The sequence below is a fragment of the Halyomorpha halys genome, unplaced genomic scaffold (assembly GCF_000696795.3).
Source record: "Halyomorpha halys isolate HHAL.00 unplaced genomic scaffold, Hhal_1.1 Scaffold183.1, whole genome shotgun sequence".
Classification (NCBI taxonomy): Eukaryota; Metazoa; Arthropoda; class Insecta; order Hemiptera; family Pentatomidae; genus Halyomorpha; species Halyomorpha halys.
In genome coordinates, this window is record NW_027114717.1 from 1037842 (window position 1) to 1044528 (window position 6687).

The 6687-nt window shown below is 32.4% G+C and overlaps 1 pseudogene; it reads right to left on the reverse strand.

Annotated features, from left to right (window-relative positions):
* Positions 1-4548: 4548 nt before the first annotated feature.
* On the reverse strand, positions 4549-5492 carry LOC106679180 (O-phosphoseryl-tRNA(Sec) selenium transferase pseudogene; annotated as a pseudogene).
* Between the last annotated feature and the right edge of the window lie 1195 nt (positions 5493-6687).

The following is a 6687-nucleotide window of genomic DNA, read 5'->3' on the forward strand; positions in this document are numbered from 1 at the left end:
TATTTCCACACCATTCTTCGAGAGTTGTGATATGGGTTTTAAGAGTTTGGAATGTAACTAAAGTGTTTTTTTAACTGTGAGCACCACACATGAGTAGTGAAGATTCTGCTAGGATTGGTTGGGATGTCAGCTGTAACAACAGTATTAAGAATTGGACCTATTATTATCTATAGTACCTTGAGGAACTCCAGCGCACTGAGAGAAGATGGATGAATAGGAATCATTGTGATTTACTTTGAGTAATACTATCAGTGAAGAAGGAATGGATAAAAATATCTAATCCGATGTCTTTTACGCGAGAATGCTAAAATGGGATATAGGAAACACCAGAGAGAATTAATAAACAAGGAATTTGAGGATCTGGTCATACCTAGAATTATTTCTTAAAATATAAAATGATCGCTTATATAATAGTCTGGTCTAAAAATAATTGAATGGATACAAACAATAGATTGTTTCCATCATAAAAAAAAAAGAACCTACCTTTTTGGACTTTTCGATGTTGTTTCATAAATTTCTCCTAAAGTATTGTTTTGACGAACAATATATTAGTAGGTTATATTTAGAAATTTAAATTAGCAAATTTTCGGGACAATACAAAAGTTGCACCAGACATTTTCGCGAGATTAACTGTAATTTTTTTAAAAAGATAATTAATTTTTTTACTCGTTTAAATGTGAAAAATTATATTTAATGTTAGCTATTGCTCTGTAGAAACTAAATAGTGAATAGCACTATGAAGATTGATCTACAAATTCTTAAGTACAATGATGATTAAAAAAAAAAAAACGTTTTTCTGAAGCAATATTTCTTTAATTTTTTAAAAAAATGCATTTTACAAAAAAATTCAAAATTCAAAAAAACATTTGAAGTAAATTATAATTTTTTTTTAGTATTAAAAAGGTTTGGAATTCTAAAAATCCCACTATTTTTGTCTAAAAATAGAAAACCAAAACAAAAAAAAATGGTTCTATTTAACGTACCGCTGGACTACTTCTATAGGGGCTTAATATAAATAAAAAGTTTTATCCAGTTCTAAATTTTTTAAAGATATAAATTTATGGGGGTTACGGTAGCAGCGTTGTAATGCGCCTGTCTGTCAACCCATAGATTGCGAGTTCGAGTCCCCGGCCCTAACCGGGATTTTTCAAGCTCATAACTGTACAATATTCACTCACAATCTACCATTGTGACAAGCATTTGTGAGGCCTGATAGCCAATGGGTGGCACTCACAAAAATAGGCGTGGTAGTGACAGATCCACCTATGAAAACCACGTCAAGAAACGCGCGATGTATTTCCTACGTACATGTAGATGGCCTTGAACGTCCACAGTCGTGGAAAAAAAATATATATTTAGAATAATTAAATGTACCTAGGATTTTATTGAATATAAGATCCTGTAAATTGTCCTTTATCTGATTTAATTACACTTTTATTCAATGTTATATTCTGATAATCTTGAGTTTTTTTTTTAGGTGGATTGTAATATCTAGAGTTATATATGTGAATTCCGACCCTTACGTTTTTTTGTATTATCCGTTCCATCTCATTGATGAATTATTCAAAGTAAACCACATTACGAAAAGTTTTTCGATTTTTTAGTTTTTAAATAATTAAATGTACATAGATTTATAACATTGTATAAAATAGAATGTGGCTATTATGTTTGATAAGATAAGGGATGATGGTGTTAGATAGCTTAGCCTGCCGTGAGAGGACACTAATACCTGCAATGAGGGGGGGGCCGCCCACAGAGGATTATTATTAAATAATCCACAGCCCCTTCAATAATACAGCCCCTAGCCCCTATAATACCTCCTTTAATTAACTCTATATCTCTCTTCGTCTTAGCCTATACTGTCACTCTTAGGCGAAAATAACACTCTCCGCACGTATATATGTAATTCTGAAGAAAGTAGATAGTTAAACGATTGCTAACAACAATAATAACAATAGATTAATTTAAACCAAAGGTTACAGAGCTATAACAGAAGTACTAAGTAAAATACATTATACTAATATAATGTTTTTAATATACAAAAAGAAAATTATCCGGATGCAGTAAAAAAAAAAATCTCAAGTAGTAATTAAATTGTTTTTTGCGAGTCAACGGTTCGTCCCATTTTGCAGGGCTTCATCAGGGCTAAAAAAGTATTAAACAACTATAAAGAATCTAACAAAGAAAGAGAATAAATAAGATGAAATGAAAGTAAACTATGGTATGAATAAACATAATTTTCAAAATTATTAAAATATGAACAAAGTAAATTAATTAATAAAATGAAAATATTAATAGATTTACAGTGAAAATTATATATAAACAAGACTTACAAAAGGTATTAAACAATTAATGAAAAGGTAAATAATAAAAAAGTAGATAAAAGAGTAGTTAAACTTCCAACACATTACAAAAGACTGATCTACATGACTGTAATAAGGCCAATCTGGACATATGGATATGAGCTTTGGGGCTCCACTAAACCTTTGAATTCCTCTCGTATTCAATCCTTACAATCCGAAATCCTTCGTAAAATCCTCAATGCTCCTTACTTTGCCACAAATAAAATCATACATAAAGACCTTAATGTTCCCTATGTAACCGATCTAGCCCGTACTAGATATCACTCCTTCCATTATAAATTCTCTAGCCACTCAAACCCCCTAGTTTCTAATCTTGCATCCTCTTCCATTCCTGACAATCCTCCGAGGCGCCTGAAAAGAAGATGGCCACGAGACCAGCAAATGTAAAATGTCATTAGAGTGCTACCAATGGGTAGTTTCTTTACACGCCTGTAACACTCCAATTTAACTTAGATCAGATTTACTAAATGTATTATAATGTACAGTTGTAAATAGCAATAAATAAATATTTAAAAAAAAGAGAAGTATTAAATAGTGCACAATAGAAGACGTAAAATAATGGAAATATAAATTAAAACATTTATTCTTATTTCCTTAGATATTGAGCTGTTAATAAAAAATCAGGTTCGGTGTGCGCAATATACAACTTGTATTTACCACCCTGGACGGAGTAATAACAAACAACTTTTATTATTCTCTTCCTATTAAATTATTTTTTTATGGTTTCTTAAGGTGTTAATAACGATTATCAACAATGTAACAAAGCCGTATCTCAGATTTTCCAGTCTCTCCAAATTTCTCGAAGGAAAGAATTTAATAGAGGAGACACGCTACGAAGGCAAGTGACGCCAGAAGCCGGGGTATATTCCTTTCGTAGGCGTGGCATCAGGAAGCATCATTTGACAGTTAAGAGCTGTACCACAACCCGTATGCCAGAAATGGTTGGTCCTTGGAATTAGTAGCACAGTGAATATAAAATAATATGGATTATAAATATAGGTTTATTGACTAGATTTTATGTGACTTGGGCAGAATACCTTGCTACTATTTTAGTGGTTATGGTTAAGCCTGTGAAATTGGTATCAAGATTATCCTTCATAATGAACAGAAGTGTAAAACAAATTAATATTAAAATTAGCGTATTGATTATTGGGGATCTAATTTATTATTGATAAAAAGATTTATTTTCTTTAATTTTTTTTTCCTAATCCAGTTCAATATTTCCGTCTAATAATATTGAATATATGTTTTGGAGTAACTATATTGATTCAACGTGACCGGATGGGATATTTATATCAGAAATCCGAGAAGGGTATGGTAAATATCTTAGAAGCTGTCATAGCGCCAACCCATGCATGTCAGCTGTCACTGCATCTTCAATGCTGTGTGGGCTCGGGGGATGTCACAGTATAAGGTACATAGTGGAGGATGTGTTCGTGCATTTAAGTGTTACTCATACTTATTGTAAAAATATATATATATATATATAAATGTATGTTTAAAAACATAAAAGTATAAATAAGAACAAAATATAAATATTATTATTATTCTCGCAATGTCCAAATATAGTGGGTTGCTATAACACACATCACAATAATTTATCTTAAAATACAATATAAAAAAATATATATATAAACGAAATACATTAGTACAATATTTGCAACATTTCTTTTTAATAACTAAATTAGTATTTTTTTTTTTTATTTTACAATAGAGAATTTTCTTTATAGCAAACTACCTTTTATATTTTGAATTTTTTTAAAAATTGTAATTATTTCACAGAGTAATCTAAAATGTATAAATACAAAATATAAAATCTTTTGCAATATATATTTGGTGGCGTGGTTTAGTGGCAAGGACACTACAAATTCCCGAGTTTTAATCCAGCTATGACATATAATTACTGTTAATGTAACTGTGAGTCAACATGTGTTCAGGAGCCCACCGGAGTACCGGTAACCATAAAGTGGGTATCCTGAGCATCCAAAATCTGACATTGCAGCATGATTTTGACCTCCTTGCACAGCCGTTGGTCTAGTAATAGTTTTTACTTAAAACGTACTGCACCCCTGACCAATCAAGAGTTGTAAAGCAACTAATTTATTTATTTATTTATATATATGTAGGAGAATAAAATAAATATTTTAATATTTTCATAGCCGTTGCACGTATTTTACTTTATTTTTTATATTATGAAAGATTTCATATTCCTGAAAATGGAAAAAAAAGAATGAAGATAAAATAATAATAGGTGAAAGAGGGAGGGAGGCAATGATAGTAACGTCACAAAAACATCTATTACAGGGCTGGCAGATGCACGTCCTGGGTAATTTCGAAATATCCTTTCTAAGAGACCTTTGTCAAATCCTGAAATGATTACACCACCTACAGGAACTAATAAGTTTTTATCTGTACTCTGAACAAATGCATCAACTCTTCCTTTTTTGGCAGCTTCTTGTATTAAATGCATTAGACGGGCACTTTGTAATCCATATGCATTATTCACGAGATGAGGAATGTTGTGACGACTACATAAGGTAGCAAAATGTTCCAAAGAGGCAGATGCTCGTGGAGAAAAACAACTAGTTGAGAGTACACGAACTATATTGCTGGAGCCAAGAGTTGTGATCTGAGTTTCCATTCCATGAACATCAGTTCTTAATTCATCTCCACTTAAAACTCAACAATGATTGGCTGTAAACCTGCGCTCAATATACTTTGGAAACAAGATTTTTAATCAATGCGAGACCATAAGACAAATTTAGCACCCGGACGATCTTGTTTGATAGTGAGCATACATAAAACCAGGCTCATTCCAATAGCCATGGGGACTAAAAAACATCCTGCTGAGTTTTTTACACCCATGAATCTTATTGTATCGAGAAGAATAGCATTGGCAAGTTTTATCATCAGAATTGAGCCAACAGCCTTTGGTTGAACTTCTCCAATATCACCATATCTACCAATTCCATGCCCTAGCCTGAAGTGTCTTCGTGCAACCAAGTCAGATGCAAAACGAGCTTCTCTTTCTCCAACTCCACTCCTCTTTGGAAAATCGTTACAATCCATATGAGCCAGATCATTTAAAAATAGCTCAATGGTTGCATCATCCCAGTTTGATGGACTTTTTTTTTGTTAAGTAGGCCTGATGGCTTCTGTTTTAGATGATTTTCCTTGATATTTAAATGTGAAGGCTTCTTTTGCAAGCTAGTATTCAGAAGAGAATACCTCAAACATGAATGCACAAAGTTTTAGCCGAAAAGTTGATACCAACTATATATGTTCAGCAAGCTGTATCAGCCAAAAAGTGGCGTGAACACTTAATTAAAACGTTTATTGAACACCGTAAATGGCCCCACGTTGGGCGCCAGACTATATGCCCGTAAATTTTGATTTATCCTTAGTTATACGTTTATCGTTCCCCACGCTCAGCGGAGAAGGGGGTGAATTAAAGTCAAATAAAAAAAAATATAATCGCAAAAGGAAAAAAAACAAAAAACAAAACAATAAAGAATAAATTACTCCTTAGGCGCCACGTTATTTTTTCTTGGAAATAATGAAAATCCCGAAGCATTATGCCCACAATATAACTAATATATACCCCTATATAAACAATTGTTGAATTATGACCACTGGCGAATACCTTTACATGTAGATAACAGAAAACCTAAGGTGTTACCTACCCACCTGTTGAATTATAGTAGTATTCCGTGAACAAAAAAAAAAAAACATAGGTAAATTAACAAGTTGAAAGCAGAGAAAGAACAGCAGAACTATATGTACAAAAGTTTAATAATAATAAGAAATATATATACAGAGAATGAAAAAGGAAAAAAAAGAATTCTTATCAATTAATAAAACAATTAAAACGTATAGGTTGACTTAACCTTAATAACTATATTTACATTATTATTCTCTTATCCAGGATATGCTGAAGAAACGCCACTGCACTATATCCCCACTTCTAGTGTTAATCACTGTCCATTGAAGTAGAACACCATAATTTTGAAAAACAAAACATATATGACAACGTTTCTCATATGGTGATATTCCAGTTCAAACAGTACAGACAGAGGGCCTTTAAACTATTACCACTTCACATTTAACAATCTAACGTGATCCGAAATCAAACTGTCACCTTCACTAAACCAAAACCCACTCGTCTGAACATACGTGTTCCAAAATCAAAACTGTCGCCTTCACAAAAACAAAACTCACTCGTCAGAACATATCGCTCGTGTTTTGTTTTCACCATGACAAACGTAACACCCCTTGTCTACGCAGATATCGCCAGTGTTATTATTTCACCATGGCAACCGTAACA